This window comes from Drosophila bipectinata, chromosome 2R, assembly GCF_030179905.1.
Source record: "Drosophila bipectinata strain 14024-0381.07 chromosome 2R, DbipHiC1v2, whole genome shotgun sequence".
NCBI classification, from domain to species: domain Eukaryota; kingdom Metazoa; phylum Arthropoda; class Insecta; order Diptera; family Drosophilidae; genus Drosophila; species Drosophila bipectinata.
Window position 1 is genome coordinate 4,971,475 of NC_091737.1, and position 26,457 is coordinate 4,997,931.

The 26,457-nt window shown below is 39.4% G+C and overlaps 1 protein-coding gene across 14 annotated transcripts in view; it reads right to left on the reverse strand.

Annotated features, from left to right (window-relative positions):
* LOC108124158 (transcriptional regulator ATRX homolog) overlaps positions 1-26,457 on the reverse strand; it is a 289,518-nt gene that overhangs the window by 232,059 nt on the left and 31,002 nt on the right. The gene's annotated exons all lie outside the window — the stretch shown is intronic.

Here is a 26,457-nt window from a genome sequence, read left to right on the forward strand (position 1 = left end):
AATACGCTCAGCCTTCGAACAGCAAGAATACTGTACTGCGCTGTATTTCTCGACGTATCTAAAGCTTTCGAACGAGTTTGGCTCAATGAACTCATGCACAAAATTAAAAAGTTTGTTAACTAACACCCACAAGCTACTGGAATCATACCTCTTCAATAGGGTATTCTCAGTGAGATGCAACGCAGCTACTTCGGGCGACTACACCATCGAAGCTGGAGCTCTACAAGGAAGCGCACTCGGCCCGTGTCTATATGTTTTGAATACTGCGGATATTCCTACGAACGCACAACTAACAACATCAACGTTCGGCGACAATACCGCTATCCTTAGTCGCTCCAGATGCCCAACGCAGGCAACAACCCAAAAGGCTAATCATCTCACAATAGTAGAAAGGTGGCTGTCCGACTGGCGCATTAAAATAAACGAACAAAAGTGTAAACATATAACGTTTACTCTTAATAGACAAACATGCCCTCCGCTTTTACTAAACGGTATGCAGATCCCTCAAGCTAACGACGTTACGTACCTTGGCGTTCACCTTGATAGACGACTTACCTGGCGCAAGCACATCGAATGCAAAAAGATGCACCTAAAACTGAAAGCCAGCAGCCTGGATCATAAACTCACGATCACCACTGTGCCTGGACTACAAGTTACTACTGTACAATTCAGTCCTAAAGCCAATCTGGACGTATGGCTCCCAGCTGTGGGGGAACGCGAGCAGCAGCAACATAGACATCATACAGCGCGCACAATCAAAAATCTTGAGAACTATCACAGGGGCACCTTGGTATGTTCGCAACGTCTAACTCAGTATCAGTCAATATGACTGTTAGTTAAGTTGAAAATTTAAGATTTGATACACCTCTTGTAAGTCTTGCAAAGAGAAGATTCAAGATATAAAAGCAACGCTTACAAAAAAAAAAAATTATGATGTAAACCAGACCTACGGGAAATGGCATCCGAGAGTGAAGCAGTGAATTCGTCACACTTGGCGTGTACGACGTTTTCACACAGCCAGTAATGGATGGTAGGCTGAACCAAAGATTAGAAAGTACATAGATGGGACATCTCATACAAAGAAAAATTTTTTATGGCGGGTTCCGCTGGAACGAGCGGGTTCCATTGCTCGACAAGTTAAGTTTGAGAAATTTTTCGCGGGACAACGAATGAGGAACAGCCGAGTGGTAGAGTGCTTGGCTGGTGTGAAAAGTAAAATGAGTTCAAACCAGGCTCGGGACATCCATTTTCTTTAAATTTTAAATCTATTTATATTATATTTTTATTCTTTTAATGTTTTTTCCTAAATTTATAATCCAATAAAAAAAAATACAAAATTGCAAAATCACCTTAACATCGTCTCAGTTCGTAGTGGAACCAGCTGTAAAAATGTCTATAAGTGCGGGTTCTACGGCATTTTGGCAGGCCGCGTCGTGGAACCCGCTCTCAAGTGTTTTCATTTTTTCCGTCGTGGAACCCGCTGTAATAATGAAAACATTTGAGAGCGGGTTCCATGACAAACGGCTGGCAGATGAGAGAGGAAAAGAGAGAATTCTATTTTTAGATCGTAACATCTTTGGAACGATGAAAGTTTGAAACGTTGTAATCGAACCAATGTAAGAGTAAAGAGATCAGAAATATCTTTTACTATCCTTACTCGTCAACTCTGTTTTTGGTATAGATTCTAGCGCCTCCTTAAACACCAATTTTAAGTATCATAAAATCAACTTCGAGGGTAGCCTAGGTGGATAGTGCGTGGTCCTTATTCATGGGGTCCTGGGTTCGATTTCATTAGCGGGTGCTTGTTTCGATTTTGATAAAGTTTTAGTTTTATGATTCTTTTTATATTTACTTTTATTTTTTTATTTTGGTTTTACTTTTAATTTTTACGTTATTATTATTATTTTTAATTGCATTTTATAACAATTAAAGTCAAAATAAGTGACGGACGTGTCGGATGACAAAATGCCGGAAGGACTCCCTTGAAATTTTATTAGCCGGACATAATGAAGAATTAAACAATTTTACAATTGTAAAATTAAAGAAAAATATTACAATTAAAGAAAAAAAAAATAATAATAATTATAAAAGAAAGAAAAAGTTCAAAGTCCTTACGAGGATTTGAACACAGAAAAATTACACATAGAGTAATTACTCTATGCATTACGCTACCATCATGTCTCGATCTGCAGCGATCAAAAATACTATTTGTTCTACCAACTACCACATCGGCGCATCGAAAACAGAAACGAGAAATTGAAATTTCACATTTTTGTTGACGGATACATTTAAAGAGTTCTAAAAATAGAATCGTATGCATGTGCGTTCCCCCCTCACCAACAAGCTCGACGCAAAAAGTTGACCGTTTTGAGCCCTGATGTCCCATCTATGTACTTTATAATCTTTGGCTGAACCTACCTCATTGTTCATTAAACAGATTATAAAAATATAAATTAAAAGTTAAAAAACAGTATACCTTGAACCACTGTGCCAAATGGGAGCCGAAGCGGGAAGCGATCGCTTAAGAAGAAGAGAAAGAAGTCATTTCGATCATTATTCTCGCTTTTTTATTTGCCTTTTGTAGTCTTAATTTTGATTCTTTAGCGTAATCATCTACATTATATAGTGGTTCTATCCTATCTATACTATTAAAATGTTTCTAAAACTTGGGAATTTTGCCAAAAACTAATAGTCATGTGCCATAGAAGGGGTTGTGTTAAAACTATATATGAAGTATTGTAGCCTTATATTCCAAACTGTTTTGTCAACTAAGATGTTTGATCTAATGAACTCATTAAATGCTCTGTTGCTTTACGCCACTGTTCCTACAGTCTGGTGGTGGTGTCCAGTAGATATTATGTTTTTAATGTTTAAGTTTTTACATAACTCTTCAATTATTGAAAATTTGTAAAAATACTGACTTTTAAAGATAAAAGCTTTGGGCTTTTTTTAAGATTTTGTATTGTAATAAATGTGTTATATTATTATATTCTCATAATGATCGGCCCACTAAATCTGATTTTGGCGATATATATCCAGTTTAAGCTGCAAGGGTATATCAACTTCGTCTCCGCCCGAAGTTAACTTTTCTTTCTTGTTATACCCTTGCAGAGGGTATTTTAATTTTGTCCAGAAGCGCGCAACGCACTATCTCCGACCCTATAAAGTATATATATTCTTGATCAGTATCACCTGCTGAGTTGATATAAGCATGTCTGTTTCTACGGCAAAATAATACGACATTCCAAATTTCATAAGGATTGGCCGACTATATCCTATATCTGCCATATTACTGATTGATCGGTAATGGTATAACTTTGGTGTTTTTATAGCTAAAAAATTCAGATTTCGTACGAATGCTATTTTTTGCCACATAATACGACATGCCAAGTTTTTAAAGGATCTGCCGACTAAATCCTATAGCTGCCATATAACTGAACAATCGGAAATGACCCAACTTTCGTATTTTAGTTTGTTTATTGTTGGTGTATGTTTGTTGTTATTATTTTGGCGGATGTTGCTTGGATGTTATATCTTTATAAAGATATAAAGTTGGAACTCCATACAGATTCTATTTTTGGTCAGTTGATCCGACCTGACAAATTTCATACGGATCGGACGACTATATCTTATAGCTGCCATAGAAATGACGATCGAAAATGGTATTTGGTAAAAACACGTTGGTGTTCTTGAAGTTAGAAGTTTGGGACATTTTTTAGATTTTGTTTTGTAATGAATTGGTTATATTATGATATTCTCATAAGGATCGGCCAACTATATCCGATTTTTTTATATCCCTCCATTTCGTTGCTTGCAGTATATAAGTCGAAATGGATGGGATCGGCCAACTAAATCCTATAGCTTCCATATAACTGATTGATTGGAAATGCCATAACTTCGGTGTTTTTAGAGTTAGAGAGTTTCTATGGGATTTTCTATGGATTTTAATTTTGGCAAAACAATACAACCCACCAAATTCCATAAGGATCCGTCAACTATTTCCTATAGCTGAAATATAACTGAACGATCGGTTATCGTAATTGGTAAAAATACCTAATTTCTTTCTTTTTGAAGATAGAAGCTAGAGACTTCTTTTAAATGATGTATTCCATATATTGTTCCATACATACCTAATGGGCTTGTGTTTAAGCCGAAATAGTTGTTACGAATATTTTTTTTACTCAAATTAATGGATTTTATTTTCATTTTGCTTTCAACGTAGGATATTTTAAGAAAACTAGCTGGACTCCCAAAATCCAATTAGGCATTCTCCAAACAATTACTGATTAGGTTCTGCCTAAAAGTAAATTTTTAACGGTCTTGTTGGGTATGTTTTTCTTCTCGGGGCACTGAGCCACTAGTTGCAGTTGATACATATATAAGTGGTGCCCAACACAGGTCCATTCCTGGCCACTTTAGTGCGTCCAGGTGTAAAAGATGTTTTGGCGTAACGAAAAATTCGTGAATGCCTGAAAAATATGTGCAGATGGGTTGAAGGAGTGCATGTGCGCTTGTTGACGAAAAAGTGTGTCCAGAATTCCCTCGATGATGTTGGGACTTAATCTTGCTTTCCTTGGACTGAAAAGCCTCCGCAAGTTGAGTCAGTAATTCCTAAACTAGCAACGTCCAAAGCAAAAACTTAGGTCGACGTGTCCCAGCACTCCTGCCAGGTTGTGAGCGACCTCTCCTTGGGCTCTTTATTTGAAATTGCATCAAGGACGCCAACAGCTTCCTCATAACGAGAGCGGGAGCGAGCATTATATAGTTCCTTAAGCTCTCGTGTGCGCTCTTCAGCGGGGCAGTGACAGTGACGTGAACAAGCGTCTAAGACTGCCGACCGTTTTGGTACAGACGCAGACTTCACAGCCGCTTAATGTGGGACAGACGCGAGGGTTTTCCTCCAGCTGTGGCTAGAAAGCTAGACATCGTCCGATAGGCACAGACTACCGGCCAGATACCGGTGGAGGTGGGCCCCGCAGGGGAGTGTTAGTACATGCAGCGGATGGAGGTTACTGTGCTGCATTATATCGGTGCGCTAAGAATTCCCTCCTGGCGGAAGCGATATGAGTTATACCGCTCCTGCTCGATGACCAGAGCCCCTTTTATGGGTGAACCGCAGTAGAGGAGGGGTTGGCAGTTGGTCAGCTCTATGACCTTCATCACCTCGTAGCAGGCCCGTGTTTTCTAGCCCTTTCCACACTTGGTTTGTCAAAGAACCTGGGGTAGCAGACCTTAAAAGTATGCTACCTGCATTCTTCACCTTCGAGTAGCTGGCGCCCCCTAGCGGGCTTCTGCAGTCGCGATATGGCGACGTTTCTTTACCAAGACACTGTCAAAACTGTCTACGATTGTCGATCATTTTAGATTCAAATCTAATAGATAATAGGACACCCACATCGTTAACCTCGGTTAATCTTTCTAAGGCGCACCCACAGAAAAAGTACATAGCTTAGTGACGACTAGATTAATAATTAGACGTGAGTTTGAAGTTAACTCCATTCCAGAACTAGGCAAGTGAACTAGACAACGTGTAAATCGTTCATGAACAGGTAAAAAAGTAAGGGTCCAAGATGTCTTCCTTGAGAAACACCAAAACTAGGCGAAATAGGCGCAGGTAAACATTTTTAAAAGAGACACGATTGGTTCTTCCAGTTAAGAAGATCAAAATTTATTTGAGGAGATCCTTTGGGAAATCAGGACAGCGACGGAGTAAAAAGAGCTTAAGAACAATTTAAACATCGATGTAAAAAAAAAAACAAAAAAAGAGTTTGTTGCTTATTGTTAATGCTTGGTGGGCGTTTATTGCAGAAATAAAGTTTTATTGATATGCAGAAACAAAGCAAAAAAGCTTTAAGCAAAATATAAGCAACCAAAATAACAAAAGTATGAGCCGCAGGAATATACTATAGCTGACCGGAGGTCAGGAGTTTCATTTCAGACATAATAAATAATAATAATGGAAAACGTAATTAAGCCATTTCTCGGCTAAACCATAGAACCATGTGGCGTTGAGAGGGAGAAGTGACTGAGAGCTTTTAATATTTACATCATAGTGGTAGAAATAAAATATGGATAATATTGTGGATAAAGATATAGATATATGTATGAAAAGTAACAAATTCAACATATATTTTTTACCAAAGTAGAACTCAAGTTTTGAGAGGCATTTGTTCCGGAATATCTATCCGGAAGGATCGGCGTTCACTGCCAGCTTTCACATTTTTTAATAATTTAGTCGCTGATAACAGCTGATAGCTGTAGCCTGTGTAAATACAGTCACACGACTACATTGTCAGCCACATTAGCTGGCAGCCCACTTGCCCTATCCGATATATTATGTACATGTACGTTGTAACGGAAACAACTTGTGCGGAAACGACTTAATGAACCCTTTGCATAGGTTGCATAGATTTATAGCTACCGGTGACTATCACCAAAGATTATACAGTATATAGATCGAAAATATCGCAGGAAAAAAGTGTTCCTATGGTTAGTTTTATAAAGGAAAAACTTTTTAAAACATTTTTTTAAAGGGTTCCAGTTTTACAGGGCTTATCTTCAAAACGAAACATCTTTGAAAATTTGAAAAATTAAACAATAACATTTACCTAAAAGAAAAGAGTTTAGGCAAATAAACTATTATCTTGACTCCTTAACTCCATGATTTTCTTCAGTTACTATGAAATCGGTCTTAAGTTTAAATATATCCCAACAAGAAACTGCGTCGGGAACACTAAAGTAGCAAAGCCTTGGTCACTCGCCTGGTGGACCCATGTCCGCAAGGTTCATCCTCTTCTACCGTTTTTTTACATTTAAAATTTTTTCTTTTGGGGCTGTTTATATATTACATAATCACTTTATTCACCATTTTTGACCCTTTCCTCTTATAAGCTAAATTAATAATTCAAAGAACCCCCCATAATAATTTGTATTATCAAGTTGATAAAAACTGAGAGACTAGTTTGCGTAGAAACAGAAAGACGGACATGCTCATATAAACTCAGGAGGTGATCCTGATAAAGAATATATATACTTTATATTTTACTTTATATACTAAAATTATAATAACCTCCGCAAGCTTTAACAATTCGTAAATTACAAGGGAGAGAAAGGGACGACATGAATGAATTTTGGACAAAAGAATTTATTTTCGGCTTAAAGCTGAAAAAAGAGTGATCTTTACCAACTAAAAGGTTCCTTATTCATTTCCTGACACGTCTTGTGGTTTTGTGATTGTGCGCACAGGATTGTGCGGACTTTTTCTTCACTCGGACTTTTACTTTAACTAGTGCTAGTTTAGCATTGAAATTATCTGCCGCATTGCTAAGTTTAAAGATGGCTTTGCAATTGGTAGGCACGTTTGTTCGGGTGATTTGCTTTCTGCATTAGTTTTAATGTCAGCTAGATTATTTGAAAAGTAGTCTTTTTGATTTAGGGTAATGTATCCCTCATTCATTTTTACCATAAATAAACCATAAACTTAAATCTTAACATAGACTGATGTAGATTATTTCGCAAGGTGCTATTATTACTGCTCAAACTTATCCCATTTCCTTTAATCGGACAATCGGACTGCTTTTAATTCTACTCAGATACTTATCTCCGTATCGATTCAAAAACGCTGAAAAATCGTTTCCCTTGCATTGTCTACCATTGACAGTAACAACTACTTGTGGAACTGCAAAACAATCAAATATATTTTCTTTGAGGATGTCAGATGAGGATGGATCGTCTTTGAGGATGTTTCAAAAACTATGTCAGATGTAAAATTCTTTACAGATGTAAATTCTTTAAAATTCTTTATTTTTTATGTCATTTATTTTTAAGAAAAACCCAATAAAATCTAGAATAGTCTCTGAGGTCTCTTGCTTTTTATTTGCTGCCCTATTTGAATTTTTTTATTTCTGTTTGGGATACCTAGAGGTTTGATATAACTGACAATGGCAGGTGTTATCGCGGAAATTTAAACCATTCCTGATTATGAAAAAGTTTTGCGAATTCTCTAACACTTGATACAAATTTACATTATAAAATTATAATGTTTATCAGTTCAGCATAAATATTTGTAGGTATATTTCATTATCTTCCGTTTGGTATGTTGTAACGAACTGTTATTTCTGCTTCCGCTCGCCACAATTTGCCGCGGATGGCTCACAGAGTTTTGCGGATCCTTTCCACCTAATTTATAAATTCGACGTGATTGCCCAAGACCAGAAAATAATACAAATAGCTTGAAATTTGCACACTCTTTATTTCGAGACCTCTTTACAATACAAAAGGTTTTCCTTCTCTCTTCCTCTTTTCTCCTTCCGTTTCTGCCGGCTCCGTCGTTGGCGTCCTCTGCGGGTTGTTCAGGATAAGCCGCCGCCGCCCTTCGCCGGAACCCACGGTAACTGGCTTTCATATTCCGCCCAACCCCCCCGTACTGATCCTGGCGACATTCCATTTGGCTGCCAGGTTGATGACCGGTGGTTGACCCCCTTTTTCCGCTATCGCGCCTCCTCGCATTGCACGGACTGATTTTGTACGGACTTTTACCTTTTTTTTAAGTGTGCCGCCACCTACACATACATACAAGTCCACCTTATATAAAGAAAAATTTACTTTTTATTATATTGATGGATAATACTGTAAGTCACATTTTCATCAAAAGTAAAAGACATTACCAATGAGTCGTATAGGATCTTTAATTGATACTAAAGCATAGTACTGAGTTGACGAAAATCCTCTGTCGAACGAGTGACAGCTGTCAAACTCCATATAAAAAAAACGGTGTAAAAAAAAGGAAGAAGAAGAAATTTTTGCCTTCTAGATTTTAAAAACGAAAATTTTTGTTATCGATTTTAATGGTGTTGCCGGAACAAAAAAAATAAACAGCTGATCTCGGGGAGTTAAAAGAAATAATTTAATTTATTTCTATAGGTGTGACATGGAGGGTCAATTGATCACACAAAAAAATAGTCGACCCGAAAAATTTTCGACGCGCCAGGACAAATTAAAATTAATTTCTGCGGTCAAGGCGAAGCCCATAATGTGGTATTTGAACCACAAGGAGCATTTCAATTCCATAAAATGGCATTGAAAAGATTTGTGATTGATTTTGATTTTGACCCAGTTTTCTATTTCCTAATCAGCTCCTTAGCGGCGAAATACATAAACAAAACACCAAAATCAAATCGTTTTGAATTCATTTTTGCTTATTTGTTCTTTGTTTACAAACAACAGCTGTTCAAAATTACCTTATTTCTTAATTTTTTTGGTCACACTAGCTCGGTAGCTGAATAAAGTGCAATATCGTTATCGGATTTTCAACAGCGGATTTTCGTCAACTCAGTACTATGCTCAACTTGAGTCTCATTTGAGACATTAATTGATATGGTACTACGTAATCCATTAATCTACACATCGTTTGGAGCGCGTTACACAATGTAAAGGGTGCTTAAACTAACATAGCGGTCGATTTGTGACAACAAAAGCTGCTTTTGGTCTAGATTTTTCTTCTAGACAATTTGCCAAACGCATTTTTCAGATTCATCTTTGACAGAGAACTGCCGGTAGTCTGCTCAATAACAATAGAATAGATATCTTTTGTAATAACGCCCTAATCTTTCCTACTTTCATTAATAAGCTTACTGGTTTCATGTTCGGATGTAGGAAATAAATTAACGACGATCGTTGAATTGCGACTTCCTGTCGCTGTCCGTCGCTAGAATTTTCAAACTAATTCCAAAAGACAACTCCATTTTATGTGTAACGATATGGAAGGAATAACTGAAATCTCAAAACCGTTTCAAATATTGTTTCATATCAGTGGTCGGCACCCACCACATTAATATGATTTCAATGCATTAGTGTTAAAATGTGTGTGGCAGAGTGGCAGATGCCCGCGGGATAGGGCCGTGCCGACCGTTTTATACCAATGAAACCAATGAATACTGTTACTACATATTAAACCAAACATTTTTTGGCTTTTTTCGGCTGTGGATACTATTCTCCATTGTATTTGATTGCTTTTCTATTCTTCGCTTATGATTTTGTTTTACGCCTATATTGGGCCATCTAGTAATGCGTAGTAATAACAAGAATGATCAAAAATTTGAAGTTTTAAAATGGACTATTGTCTTGAGTCTATTAACAGTCAAGAATGTATACATTTTTTACTTCACTCGTTGTGCACCATATACGGCAGGTGAAAATCAGCCTCGTCGAAAAAATGATTTTTCGATAAAAAATTTGCCATCTTCGGCCAAACGATCTTCCGCCCAATTTGCGAACTTTAGACGGTTCTGATGATCAATTGGCTTTAGCTTTTGGACCGATTGAACTTTATATAGCTTCAGAGCAATGTCTTTGCGCAAAATTCGGTGCGTAGTTGACAGAGAAAGGTCCAACTCTTGCGCTCGATGACGAATCGATGTGGATGGCTATTCACAAACCTTTTGTTCCACTGCAGCGTTTACGTGTTGTTTTATCCAACAGTGATCCAGTATCGCGCACACGATTCACAAATTCTTCTGCATATGTGCCGCACATATGCTTCTGACGGCATACCTATTTTGGAAAATATTTTTTCCTGGCAAGTCGGATGCCAGGAGCAAGACTGTAGGCATCGTGCTGAAGGCAGACTCGGAGGACCCGAAGAGGGGCACCCGGAAGGAATGGCGTATTAAGAGGAAGATGAGAGCGACTTGGCAAGGGCTCTCTCGGCTAGAAGCGTGGGAATGGAGGAGGAATCTCTGCTGAGCTCCGAGACGAAGGCAGAAGTTACTGTGGATCAATCTCAAGGATGTCTTTGAAAATTTTGCAGATAAACCTCCACATTAACGCGGTGTCGGCTGCCCTTTAACTCCACCTCGCCGAGAGTGGAGCTGATGTGGCCCTCATCCAGGAACCCTGGATTCTAGGAAATACTTTGGTTGGGGGCCTCGGAGTAAAGCCGATACAACAGGTAAAAGCGAGCCTGCTTCCTCGCAAAATAGAATTTTAACCTATTTCTGCTACCTAATTTCAGCAATGAAGATTATGTAGCCGCAGCATAGAGAGCCCGAAGGGGACTCTAAGGGTATGCTCGGCGTATATGGGCCACAACACGGATGCCCTCCCCCACACTCAAATAGCTAGACAGCCAAAAGTAGAAGATCGACCTAATTGCGACGCCAACGCCCATCATCATCAGTGGGGAAGCATTGCCACTAACGGGAGGGGTGAGTCAATATTCGATTTTATCCTACCCTCAAAACTTCTGGTGGGTAACAGGGGCTCAGAACCCACCTTCATCGTAAAGAAAAGAAAAAAGGTACTTGACATTACTCTTTGCTCAGACTCTCTAGCAGACAGGGCTGTTAGATGGAGAGTCCTAGAGAAATACTCCTTTCTCGGACCATCGATACATAGAATTAGTGGTCAATGTTAGAACTTTACTCAGCTGCAGTACGCAATCCTAGGAAAGCAAAGGGAGCTATGCAAAAAAAAACTAGCCAGATCCTTGGGAGCACCTCCAAAAGGGACGTTAACAGCAGGGAAAACCTGGCAAGCTAACGGCGGGTTGCGTCAGGGCATTCAATAAGTAGCAAGTCAAAGAAACCACCAAACACAAACACTTGCGCCCTTTAAGACTAAGGCCCGAAAAGCTTTTAACTTCGCTAGTAAAATACTAAGCCAGGGCTCTGTGCAAACCCCTTCTAAGACTTTTCAACTTATCTTTGGAAACCTTGATTTTTCCCCTTAAGTGGAAGGAATCATTCATAATTCCCCTACATAAAAAAGTTGTCGGCAATTCCAAAGTTATTCGAAAAAAATTAATTACCCCTCATTTGCAACACCTTTGCTCTTCGATTATCTCTCCCTGTCAGCGTGGCTTTATAAAGCGTCGTTCCACCACCACAAATTTACTGGAGTTGACATCCTTTGTCATAGATGGCTTTTGAAAGGGATATCAAACCGATGTAATTTACACAGACTTCAGCAAAGCATTTGATTCAGTTAATCACTCACTCTTGTTGAGTAAACTGATCATGCTGGGTTTCCCTATAGACCTCTTAACGTGGAAATCCAGCTACCTAGATGGAAGGACACAAAGAGTCTTATTTTAAAACATACAGTCCCGCCTGGTCCGTGCTACATCTGGCGTCCCTCAAGGAAGTCATCTTGGCCCGTTATTATTTACGCTTTTTATAAACGACTTAAACAAAACTCTCTAGTTCTTACCAGATGTATGTATGCAGATTATGTAAAGCTTTGTCTTCAGTATAAATCCATCTCTGCCCAATGCAGTCTTCAGTCTGACCTTGATAACTTTCAAAAATGGTGTTTAGTTAATGATCTAATACTTAATGGATAAAAATGCAAGCATATGTCTTTTTATCGTTCGTGTCCTCTGCAGGCTATGTATTTTCTTTATGGGATTGCCTTAGAGAAATGAGCACATGTTAATGAACTCGGCTTCCTATTAGACATTAAACTTAAATTTGCCCATTTAGCCATTTTAGTTCGACATATACACAGCACGACCCTTTTAGGGTCTTATGCTCGAACTATAATGGTCTCTACTCTATAACTTCTTTCTCCTGTCCTTCAAATTTAAAGTATAGAATTTTAAATTTCCTTACTTACTCCTCTAGCTTAACAAATTTCAAATAGCTTAATATGTACTAACAAATCGTTTCTCGAGCGCCCCTCGGTCGTCTGGGCCTCTAAACTTTATGATGAATACAGGAATGCTAGCTGATGCTCTTATTGATGCACAAGCCATTTCCAAATTCTGAAAGACCGCGAAAAAAATTAAAAAAGAGAAAAATTGTAGACCCAAGGTTGCATCCGCAGCCATAGGTAAGCCCGTCAGCCAGTGGATAGCGTGTCGAGCACTTAGCCGCATTGGATACATCTCAGAAGTTAAAAAAAAGAAACCGGCCTTGTCCGACAAAAATATAAAAGCTCGATTAAAATTTGCGAGAGCTCATAAAAATTGGAATCTGGACGAATGGAAAAAAGTTATATGGTCTGATGAATCTAAATTCAATCGTTACCAGTCGGATGGTACACAATATTGTTGGAAGAAACCTGATTAGTCGCTGCAGAGACGCCACGTACAAGAAACTGTGAAAAATGAAGGAGGAAATGAAATTGTCTGGAGCTGTTTTACTTGGTGGAGCGTCGGACCAATTAAAAAAATATATGGAATTAAGAAGAAGGAAGACTACCTCAATATTCTGCCAACCCATCTTTGCGATTTTGTTGACAAATGTGCATATAAGGAGAGTGACATCACATTCCAACAAGATGGGGACCCAAAGCACACGTCCAAAATCGTTAAAGAATGGATCGCAAAACAGCGTTTCAATTTAATGCTCTGATCTCAATCCTATCGAAAATTTATGGTCGATAGTAAAAAGACGATTGGAACTCTACGAATCGGTACCAGTAAACCAGCATGAGTTGTGGCAACGAGTCCAGTAAGAATGGAGAGCTATTCTAAAAGAAATCATTGAAAATTTGGTAAAAAGTATGCCAGATCGCATAGATAGCCTTATAATAATAGGGTCTTTGGACCAAGGGTCTTTGGACCAAGTATTAAAAAGAAGCGTTTGCGGAAAAGTGTTTAAAATGAGCATAATTGAGTACATGCGAGTTTTTTTTGTTTTTTATTTCTTGAGACCAACTAGTTTTTTTTTTATATTTTGCATAAGATTTTGTTAATAAATATTCAAAAAAAAAAAACAAAAAAAATGTGGGTTCATTTACTACAGTAATAACATTTTTAGGTAACCCCAAAGTCAATAGTTGCAAACATGTACTCAGACTTGCACGCCACTGTATATATGTCCCTTAGACATCGAATGAGGTTATGAATAAGACACTTAATAAGACACTAAATAGGACACTAAATAAGACAAAACACTTATGTGTAATGTACAGTGTGTTTTGAATAAAACTATAGAATCACTTTATTGTTTGAAACTGCGTATAAAACTGAGTTATTTGCCACCTGCTACTATTTGCCAACAAGAAAGGAAAGCTAACTTCGGGTGGAGCCAAAGTTTATACACCCTTGCAGTTAAAACCGGATATATATCGCAAACATCGGATATAGTTGACCGATCCTTATAAGGATATCATAATAAAACCAATTCTTTACAATAAAATATCTAAAAAAAATGTCCCAAACTTCTATCTTCACAAACACGAAAGTTGGCTCATTTCCGATCGTTCAGTTATATGACAGCTATAAGATATAGTCGACTGATCGTAATTTGGTAGGTCGGGTTATCTGACCAAAAATATAATCTGTACTAAGTTCCAGCTTTCTATCTTCAAAAGCACGAAAGTTGGGTCATTTCCGATCGTTCAGTTAAATGGCCATAGGATATAGTCGGCCGGTCCTTTTTAAATTTGGCATATCTTAATATTTTTTCAAAAATAGCGCTCCTGTAAAGTTTAAATCCGACTTATATTTTACTACTGCGTGCAAAGAAAAGAAGGATGTGTGCAAAGTTTATGTCGATAGCTTTAAAAGTGAGAGACTAGTTCGCGTAGAAACCGACAGACAGACGGAAATGTTTATATCAACTCAGGAGGTGATCCTGATCAAGAATGTATATACTTTATAGCGTCGGAGATGTCTCCTTTACTGCGTTGCACACTTTTGATCAAAAATATAATACTCTCTGCAAGGGTATAATTATGATCGCCCTCCCCCAGGCAGATAGCTGTATCCGCCCCTGACAGCTAAGGATATTGTCAGGACCAACAGAAAACAAGAAAGGAAAGCTAACTTCGGGCGGAGCCGAAGTTTATATACCCTTGCAGTTAAAACCGGATATATATCGCAAACATCGGATATAGTTGGCCGATCCTTATGGGAATAGGAATATATAATCCAATTTATTACAATACAAAATCTAAAAAAAGTCCCAAACTTCTATCTTCAAAAATACGAAAGTTGATATTTCTACCAAATACCATTTCCGATCGTTCAGTTATATGGCAGCTATGGGATATAGTCGGCCGATCCTAATGAAATTTGGTAGGTTGGATCAACTTACCAAGAATTAAATCTGTACTAAGTTTATCTTCAAAAACACGAAAGTTGGGTCATTTCCGATCGTTCAGTTATATGGCAGCAATAGGATATAGTCGGCCGATCCTTATGAAATTTGGCATGTCGTATTATTTTGCCAAAAATAGCTCTCATGTCAAATTTGATTATTATTTACGCTTTTTATAAACGACTTAAACAAAACTCTCTAGTTCTTACCAGATGTATGTATGCAGATTATGTAAAGCTTTGTCTTCAGTACAAATCCATCTCTGCCCAATGCAGTCTTCAGTCTGACCTTGATAACTTTCAAAAATGGTGTTTAGTTAATGATCTAATACTTAATGGATAAAAATGCAAGCATATGTCTTTTTATCGTTCGTGTCCTCTGCAGGCTATGTATTTTCTTTATGGGATTGCCTTAGAGAAATGAGCACATGTTAATGAACTCGGCTTCCTATTAGACATTAAACTTAAATTTGCCCATTTAGCCATTTTAGTTCGACATATACACAGCACGACCCTTTTAGGGTCTTATGCTCGAACTATAATGGTCTCTACTCTATAACTTCTTTCTCCTGTCCTTCAAATTTAAAGTATAGAATTTTAAATTTCCTTACTTACTCCTCTAGCTTAACAAATTTCAAATAGCTTAATATGTACTAACAAATCGTTTCTCGAGCGCCCCTCGGTCGTCTGGGCCTCTAAACTTTATGATGAATACAGGAATGCTAGCTGATGCTCTTATTGATGCACAAGCCATTTCCAAATTCTGAAAGACCGCGAAAAAAATTAAAAAAGAGAAAAATTGTAGACCCAAGGTTGCATCCGCAGCCATAGGTAAGCCCGTCAGCCAGTGGATAGCGTGTCGAGCACTTAGCCGCATTGGATACATCTCAGAAGTTAAAAAAAAGAAACCGGCCTTGTCCGACAAAAATATAAAAGCTCGATTAAAATTTGCGAGAGCTCATAAAAATTGGAATCTGGACGAATGGAAAAAAGTTATATGGTCTGATGAATCTAAATTCAATCGTTACCAGTCGGATGGTACACAATATTGTTGGAAGAAACCTGATTAGTCGCTGCAGAGACGCCACGTACAAGAAACTGTGAAAAATGAAGGAGGAAATGAAATTGTCTGGAGCTGTTTTACTTGGTGGAGCGTCGGACCAATTAAAAAAATATATGGAATTAAGAAGAAGGAAGACTACCTCAATATTCTGCCAACCCATCTTTGCGATTTTGTTGACAAATGTGCATATAAGGAGAGTGACATCACATTCCAACAAGATGGGGACCCAAAGCACACGTCCAAAATCGTTAAAGAATGGATCGCAAAACAGCGTTTCAATTTAATGCTCTGATCTCAATCCTATCGAAAATTTATGGTCGATAGTAAAAAGACGATTGGAACTCTACGAATCGGTACCAGTAAACCAGCATGAGTTGTGGCAACGAGTCCAGTAAGAATGGAGAGCTATTCTAAAAGAAATCATTGAAAATTTGGTAAAAAGTATGCCAGATCGCATAGATAGCCTTATAATAATAGGGTCTTTGGACCAAGGGTCTTTGGACCAAGTATTAAAAAGAAGCGTTTGCGGAAAAGTGTTTAAAATGAGCATAATTGAGTACATGCGAGTTTTTTTTTGTTTTTTATTTCTTAATGAGACCAACTAGTTTTTTTTTTATATTTTGCATAAGATTTTGTTAATAAATATTCAAAAAAAAAAAACAAAAAAAATGTGGGTTCATTTACTACAGTAATAACATTTTTAGGTAACCCCAAAGTCAATAGTTGCAAACATGTACTCAGACTTGCACGCCACTGTATATATGTCCCTTAGACATCGAATGAGGTTATGAATAAGACACTTAATAAGACACTAAATAGGACACTAAATAAGACAAAACACTTATGTGTAATGTACAGTGTGTTTTGAATAAAACTATAGAATCACTTTATTGTTTGAAACTGCGTATAAAACTGAGTTATTTGCCACCTGCTACTATTTGCCAACAAGAAAGGAAAGCTAACTTCGGGTGGAGCCAAAGTTTATACACCCTTTTAGTTAAAACCGGATATATATCGCAAACATCGGATATAGTTGACCGATCCTTATAAGGATATCATAATAAAACCAATTCTTTACAATAAAATATCTAAAAAAAATGTCCCAAACTTCTATCTTCACAAACACGAAAGTTGGCTCATTTCCGATCGTTCAGTTATATGACAGCTATAAGATATAGTCGACTGATCGTAATTTGGTAGGTCGGGTTATCTGACCAAAAATATAATCTGTACTAAGTTCCAGCTTTCTATCTTCAAAAGCACGAAAGTTGGGTCATTTCCGATCGTTCAGTTAAATGGCCATAGGATATAGTCGGCCGGTCCTTTTTAAATTTGGCATATCTTAATATTTTTTCAAAAATAGCGCTCCTGTAAAGTTTAAATCCGACTTATATTTTACTACTGCGTGCAAAGGAAAGAAGGATGTGTGCAAAGTTTATGTCGATAGCTTTAAAAGTGAGAGACTAGTTCGCGTAGAAACCGACAGACAGACGGAAATGTTTATATCAACTCAGGAGGTGATCCTGATCAAGAATGTATATACTTTATAGCGTCGGAGATGTCTCCTTTACTGCGTTGCACACTTTTGATCAAAAATATAATACTCTCTGCAAGGGTATAATTATGATCGCCCTCCCCCAGGCAGATAGCTGTATCCGCCCCTGACAGCTAAGGATATTGTCAGGACCAACAGAAAACAAGAAAGGAAAGCTAAATTCGGGCGGAGCCGAAGTTTATATACCCTTGCAGTTAAAACCGGATATATATCGCAAACATCGGATATAGTTGGCCGATCCTTATGGGAATAGGAATATATAATCCAATTTATTACAATACAAAATCTAAAAAAAGTCCCAAACTTCTATCTTCAAAAATACGAAAGTTGATATTTCTACCAAATACCATTTCCGATCGTTCAGTTATATGGCAGCTATGGGATATAGTCGGCCGATCCTAATGAAATTTGGTAGGTTGGATCAACTTACCAAGAATTAAATCTGTACTAAATTTATCTTCAAAAACACGAAAGTTGGGTCATTTCCGATCGTTCAGTTATATGGCAGCAATAGGATATAGTCGGCCGATCCTTATGAAATTTGGCATGTCGTATTATTTTGCCAAAAATAGCTCTCATGTCAAATTTGAACTCTCTAACTCTAAAAACACCAAAGTTATACCATTTCCGATCAATCAGTTATATGGCAGCTATAGGATATAGTCGACCGATCCGGGCCGTTCCGACTTATATACTGCGTGCAAAGGAAAGAAGGGTGTGTGCAAAGTTTCAAGACGATAGCTTTAAAACTGAGAGACTAGTTCGCGTAGAAACAGACAGACAGACGGAAATGTTTATATCAACTCAGGAGGTGATCCTGATCAAGAATGTATATACTTTATAGCGTCGGAGATGTCTCCTTTACTGCGTTGCACACTTTTGATCAAAAATATAATACTCTCTGCAAGAGAGTACAACTATTAATATTACAACTATTATTATTATTATTATTATTATTACTATTACAACTAGCTTAATATTTACTAATTATTCGTTTCTCGAGCGCCCGTCTTGGCTTTAAGCTTTATAATGAATACAGAATTGCTAGCTGATGCTCTTATTGAAGCACAAGCCATTTCAAATTTTTAAAGACCGCGAAAAAAAAAACAAACACGGAAGTAGCCTGGGAGGCGCATAAAGCGGAACTCAATCGGTACAACAAAGAACTGCGTAGGGCAAAGAGGAATGCCTAAACCAAGTTAAACACGAGCATTCAGGGGACATCGGAGGCCTTCCGACTCAGGTTGGTCCTCGCAACCAATGTACCTAATGTAGGATACATTGAAACCTCGAATGGCCCCCCCCCCCTCCAAAGCCAGCTCGAACACCTCTTAAGTAATAAGTATCTCAGTTTGGCGATAAACAGCTTCAAACCCAGGCCCAAATGGCTTCTTCCCGGCACAATTAATCAAAGCCGGACCCAAACTGAGGTCATGGGTCAGGAAAGCTTTCTCAGCAATTTTCAGAATAGGCATCGTGCCCGCAACGTAGTTTCGGACGACGGTCGTATTTATACCCAAAGCGGGAAAACCATCACATTGCACCCCTAAAGACATCAGACATATAAGCCTGTCGTCCTTCCTCCTCAAGACAATGGAGAGACTAATCAGCCTCCACATTAGGGATGTCGGAAATATATCAAAATATCAATATATCGATATATTTTCTCTTAAAAAAATATTATTATCGGAATATTTTTTTGGCAAAAATAGTCGATAATAATATTTTTGAGTTGGTATTTCCGATATTTTATGTTTGGTCACTCTTAAGCCAGAAATTGGCATTAAGTTATCTTATCACGCCTGGAAGTACGGTTCCATCTGAACGGTTGGCTTCTGCCATTAAATGTATTGTCTGTGACTCCCGTAGTCGATGACAGACCAGCATATAACCGAAAGAGTTTTTTTTAAATCATTGAAGAAAGATTTGTTTTGTAATTAAGAGTAATTAGGAGCATTAAATAAGATAATTAGGTAATTAGCATTATTTAGTACATATTCCATAAATTAATTAAGTTTTAAAAAACTTTTTTTTTTATATTAAGTTTTTTTATAATTAAATTTGAATACAATGTCCTTAATAATTTTGTTATTTTTTTATTTCAAATAACGTAAATACAAGTTGCTTGAGAGTGGGTATAAATATTTGTTGTTTTTTAAATTCACTTTTTAAATAAAAAATAGCTCTTATTTGCAGTTCATGGAGGATGAAAACACATATTAAAACCTTTTTTTAAATTTACAAATAACCTTTTTTCAATTTTAGCTGACCATAAAAAATATCAAAAATACTCGATATATCGATTTTTTTATGTAATATTTCTTAATATTATCGATTGATATTTTTTTCACTGCAAATATCATCAATACGATATTTTTTTAAAAACCAACAACCCTACTCCACATTAATCTTACCATTAACCCAGGTGACACTTCGGGATCACAGAACGCGTATAAAAGGGGCCGATCCACGGAGACGGCATTTCACGAGATCATTACGTTCGTCAAAAAGGACTTATTGACAAGGAGAACGCGCCCTTGTTGCTTTTCTAGACATACAAGGTGCGTTCAACAACATTCTGCCATGATCGATGTGTAGATCGACATGATCGACATGTAGAGAAAGATTTAGGAAAACGCAAAGGATGGCGGAGGTCTTCATTACAGGCAGCCTACGTACCACACCAACAGACGCCCTAGACTTCATACTCGAGCAATTACCTGTAGAGGTAGTAGGGGCCCAAGTAGCCACTATTTATTAGTACACTTATTAGGCTACGCGAGACGGGTCTATGAAAAATGACCGACTATGGACATACCAAGTTGGACCTACACCACTTCAAGCCTACGAGAGCTACACACTTCCACCTTAAAGTATAAGGTATCCATTCCAACGAAGAAGGAATGGGCCGCACAAATCCCAGGAGCAGTCGGTTCCCTTCATATTTACACAGACGGTTCAAAGTTGAATGGCCAGGTGGGAGGCGATTTCCACTGCCAGCGGCTGTGTCTAAATGAGTCCTTAAAACTCCCCGACCACTGTAGTGTGATTGAATAGTGATTGAATAGACAATCAATCCGTACGCCTTATAAATCAGATCCTGGTAAACAGGACTGTTGAGGCGTCACTAGGAGAAGAATCTATTCATAGATACGTCAGAAGAGGCACTCCGCAAGGAGGCGTACTCTCACCCCTACTGTGAGAATGGCTTTACACAGCGGTCATAAGACCCATCCTTTTCTACGGGGTGGTGGTCTGGTGGCCTGCTCTCACAAACTCCACAATTAGGGAGAAACTTAGGAAAACGCAAAGGATGGCAGAGGTCTGTATCACAGGCAGTCTACGTACTACACCGACGAATGCCCTAGACTTCATACTCGACCTATTACCGGTAGAGATAATGGGGGTCAAGATAGCCACGCTATCGGCAATTAGGCTTCGCGAGACGGGCATATGGAAAAGGACCGACTATGGACATACCAAGTTAGATCTACACCACTGAACGCCAACGGGGGCTACAGACTACTGCGTACCTGTTGATCATCCCACATTAAAATACAAGGTTTCCATTCCAACAAGGGAGGAATGGGCCACACAAATCCCGGGACCAGCCGGTTCCCTCCATATTTACACAGACAGTTCAAAATTGAATGGCCAGGTGGAAGGCGGTTTCCATTGCGAACGGCTGTGTCTAAATGAGTCCTACAGACACCCCGACCACTGTAGTGTGTTCCAAGCAGAAGCAATAGCTATCGGGGAAGCACTCAGATCCCCAGCACTTACTGGCAATCAAGACACAATCTGTATCTTCTCAGACAGTCATGCGGCACTCAATACAATTAACGGATTTTCATCCAACTCCAGGACAGTGAATGACTGTCGCAGATCTCTTAACAAGATGGCAGAACAGTGTGACATCCACCTAATTTGGGTGCCCGGACATAGGGACCACGAGGGAAATTGCGCCGCTGACGAACTACCAAGGGTAGGTACTACCAAAGATTATAAAGTACATAGATGGGAAATCTCATACAAAGAAAAATTTTCTATGATGGGTTCCAGCAGTGGAACCCGCTGGAACGAGCGGGTTCCATTGCGCGACAAGTTATGTTTGAGAAATTCTACGCACGACAACGAATGAGGGATAGCCGAGTGGTAGAGTGCTTGATTGGTGGGCAAAGTAAAACGAGTTCAAACTAGGCTCGGGACATCCATTTTTTTTTTAATTTTAAATCTATTTATATTATTTTATTCTTTTAATGTGTTTTCCTAAATTTATAATCCAATAAAAAAAAATACAAAATTGTAAAATCACCTTAACATTGCCTCAGTTCGTAGTGGAACCCGCTGTAAAAATGTCTTTGAGTACGGGTTCTACGGCATGTTGGCAGGCCGCGTCGTGGAACCCGCTCTCAAATGTTTTCACTGTTTCCGTCGTTGAACCCGCTGTAAAAATGAAAACATTTGAGAGCGGGTTCTTTTTAATTGTTCTTTTTATCTCCAGCACAAGTCTGTTAAATAGCCAAATCAAGTCGTCGGAGTCAGCTGCCGACATTAATCTTAGTCTTAAATTTCACTTAAATAGATAACTCCACGCAAACTCGTTACCTTCATCCGAAAAGCTGGATGGGACCGCCAGCCGCCGTAAGAAAGATAGCACACTCTTGGGCACATTAGTAGATAGGAGGGCCCCCTTCCTTGTAGGACCTCTTGCCTGTGTGGTATCACAAGGAGCACGAGCGGCTCAAATGGATGGGGGTGTCAGTGACTGGCCCCGCATCGCCGCCTCAACCTTGCCTAACCTACTACTGGATCTGCCTGGTTCTTCGTAGATTTTCTGGACGCCGTTAATTCAATAAAATTTGGGAAAGACTTTATGGTATCTAGACCCTCATTACATTCTACCCCGCTCAAGAACCTTACTGTCTCGTACGGTGTCATTTTGGGGACAGGCATTGTTGCCGCCCTAAGCTAGTCTTTGACCTGTTTCAGCTTCACTTCGAAATCTTCCTTCTGTGCCTCCCGTGCAGCCGTGATCGCCGCACTTATGATAATATGCAACTGTTGCGGGTCCATCGTACTGATGTCTAGTTGCTCACGGTCAGCTCTTTTTATCTCCAGCACAAGTCTGTTAAATAGTCAAATCAAGTCGTCGGAGTCAGCTGCGGACATTAGTCTTAGTCTTAAATTTAAATTCTGGCGATATTTTAAGAACTTCTATTAAAAAACTTCACCTTTTATAATTCAGCCCGTTTGCTCCTGTCTTCTGGCCTGAAGCATGGCATGAAGCAAAATTTACTTTAAAGTGTCTCAATCGACCGTTTATCTTCTACTCAAAAAAAACTATCCTACTGTAATCCACGCTTGGTCTAGGGTCTACTTGGTCCACGCTTATAAAATCACTTCTTTCCGGGTACCGTTGCCGCTTATCAGCAACCAAGAACCCTAGCCTAGGTTAACCCCATCGATTCTACGGCTCGTATCGATGATGACTTTTCAACCAAGACTGAGCGGTCGGGGAAGCCTCACCCAGCAGCAAAGTGGTAGTGGGGGAACCAAGGAACACGGCGGTGCTGCCATATTTCGCCTAGCGCATGATCCGGCGAAGTTGCAGCGTTGGAGACCTTACTTTATTGTCAGCCCTCGTAGATGGGAGAGGAGGGGAGTGACTCAACACCTCATCTATCATGGTTCTCCTTATGTTACTTCAGTAAAAAGCGGGGTGGATTTGATGGAACTCCGTTACATTCTCCAAAATGATCCCCTAAAGCCACAGAGGTAAAGCCACATTCTCTTATGTAGGTTTTTTTTTTTTTAAAACGTGTACTCTATGCAGGCGCTACGAATATCAATGTGGAACGCCAATGGTGTCTCACGGCATAAACTAGAATTGTCACAATTCTTGACCGAAAACCATATTGACGTTATGCTACTGGTGGAAACGCATCTTACAAGCAAATAAAACTTTCATATAAGAGGCTACACAATCTACCGCACAGATCATCCAGATGGGAAAGCCCACGGTGGAACTGGAGTTCTAATCAGAGAACGAATTAAACACCATTTTCACAAAAGGTTTGCAACAAACTTCTTGCAGGCCACATCGGTACAAATTCAGTCAAGCAACGGAATCCTTTCAATTGCTGCCGTTTACTGCCCTCCTCGCTTCTCAATCTCGGAAGGACAATTTATGGACTTCTACAATTCACTTGGGGATCGATTTATAGCCGCAGGAGACTACAACGCCAAACATACGCACTGGGGATCACGTCTAGTGACTCCCAAAGGAAGACAATTGTACAATGCAATTATAAATGTGAAAAATAAACTGGACTATGTTTCCCCTGGAAGTCCCACATACTGGCCAACAGACTCACGAAAGCTCCCAGACCTTATTGATTTTGCAGTGACAAAAAACATACCTCGCAATCTAATAAGTGCCAAAGCAGTCTCGGACTTATCATCAGACCACTCGCCTGTGCTTCTAACGCTTCTTCAAAGCCCAGAAATAACCGAACACCCCTTCAGTCTGACGACGACAAAAACAAACTGGCTAAAATACAAAAAGTACGTGAGTGCCCACATAGAACTCGCCCCGGATTTTAACATGGAATCGGACATCGACTACACTACGAGCGCCCTGGAAGAAGTACTCGTTGCGGCAGCTAAAATCTCTACTCTTCATAGGAAAGAAGTAGACCGAAACAAACACTTCAAATCTAATCAGCAAATCGAACAGCTCGTGCGAGAAAAGAGGCGCACGCGTCGTGATTGGCAAAACAGCAGATCACCAGCTTCAAAACAACGCCTTAAGGAAGCAACCCGATCACTCGACCAGGCTCTTCACCAACAGGAAGAAAATGCACAGCTGAGGTACATCCAGAATCTCTCGCCAACAAGCACAAAGTACCCCCTGTGGAGGGCCCACCCAAATCTTAGTGCCCCAATTGAAACGACCACCCCGATAAGAAACTCTTCGGGATGCTGGGCTCGCAGCAACGAAGACCGAGCTGAAACATTCGCCACACAACTCCAAAGTGTCTTCCAGCCAAACCCAGCCTCAAATTCATTCCTCCTGCCAGTAATTCAGCCAGAGTCCTCCCCTCAGCCAGCCGCACCTCCATTCCGGCCGAACGAAATCGAAAAAGTCATAAGAGGGCTAAAACCAAAAAAGGCTCCCGGTGGTCACCTATTGACCCCAAAGATGCTGATCGAACTTCCAAAATGCGCTATAGAGGTCGTCTGCAAACTATTTAATGGAATCATTAATCTTGGCTATTTCCCAAAAAAGTGGAAGAAATCCATTATTATAATGATACCGAAGCCTGGAAAAGACCACACAATTCCGTCATCATACAGACCAATAAGCCTTCTATCTTGTTTGTCTAAACTGTTTGAAAAATGCTTGTTAACCCGCATAATACCACATCTGGAAGCTTGCAATATCATCCCGGCACACCAATTTGGCTTTCGAAGAAACCATGGAACCATCGAACAAGTGAACAGATTAACATCCGAAATACGCTCAGCCTTCGAACAACGAGAATACTGCAGCGCTATTTTCCTCGACGTATCTCAAGCTTTCGACCGAGTTTGGCTCATCCGACTCATGCACAAAATTAAAACGTATTTGCCAACATACACCCACAAGCTACTGGAATCATACCTCTTCAATAGGGTATTCTCAGTGAGATGCAACGCAGCTACTTCGGGCGACTACACCATCGAAGCTGGAGTTCCACAGGGAAGCGCACTCGGGCCGTGTCTATATGTTTTGTATACTGCGGATATTCCTACGAGCGCACAACTAACAACGTCAACGTTCGCCGATGATACCGCTATCCTTAGTCGCTCCAGATGCCCAACGCAGGCAACAACCCAACTGGCTAATCATCTCACAATAGTGGAAAGGTGGCTGTCCGACTGGCGCATTAAAATAAACGAACAAAAGTGTAAACATATAACGTTTACTCTTAATAGACAAACATGCCCTCCGCTTTTACTAAACGGTATGCAGATCCCTCAAGCTAACGACGTAACGTACCTTGGCGTTCACCTTGATAGACGACTTACCTGGCGTAAGCACATCGAATGCAAAAAGATGCATCTAAAACTGAAAGCCAGCAGCCTCCACTGGATCATAAACTCACGATGGCCACTGTGCCTGGACTACAAGTTACTACTGTACAATTCAGTCCTAAAGCCAATCTGGACGTATGGCTCCCAGCTGTGGGGGAACGCGATCAGCAGCAACATAGACATCATACAGCGCGCACAATCAAAAATCCTGAGAACTATCACAGGGGCACCTTGGTATGTTCGCAACGAAAACATCCACCGGGATCTGGGCATCCTCGCAGTGAAAGACGAAATCCAGAAGCAAAAAGAGTCATACAAAGAAAAACTGTCTTCGCACCCAAATTTTCTCGCTCGGGGATTGACTCGGGTTTCTAGCGTATCCCGCCTTAGACGCAACGACCTCCCAACCCAGCAATCGATTTTTAGGGCCGTCTAATTCCGTATCAGTCAATATGACTGTTAGTTAAGTTAAAAATATAAGATTTGATACACCTCTTGTTAGTCTCGCAAAGAGAAGATTCAAGAAATAAAAGCAACGTTAAAATAAAAAAAAAAAAAAAAAAAACGTGTACTTATTTAATAAAACGTGATCTTAGTCTTCGCAAGGGAAACTCTTTTGTCTTAGTACCCCATCCGCAAAAGTCTAAGCGCAATTTGAAAGTAAAGCAAAGCTTATTATTTTCGCAAAACCAAACCTTCTTCTGTTTGTATATTGCT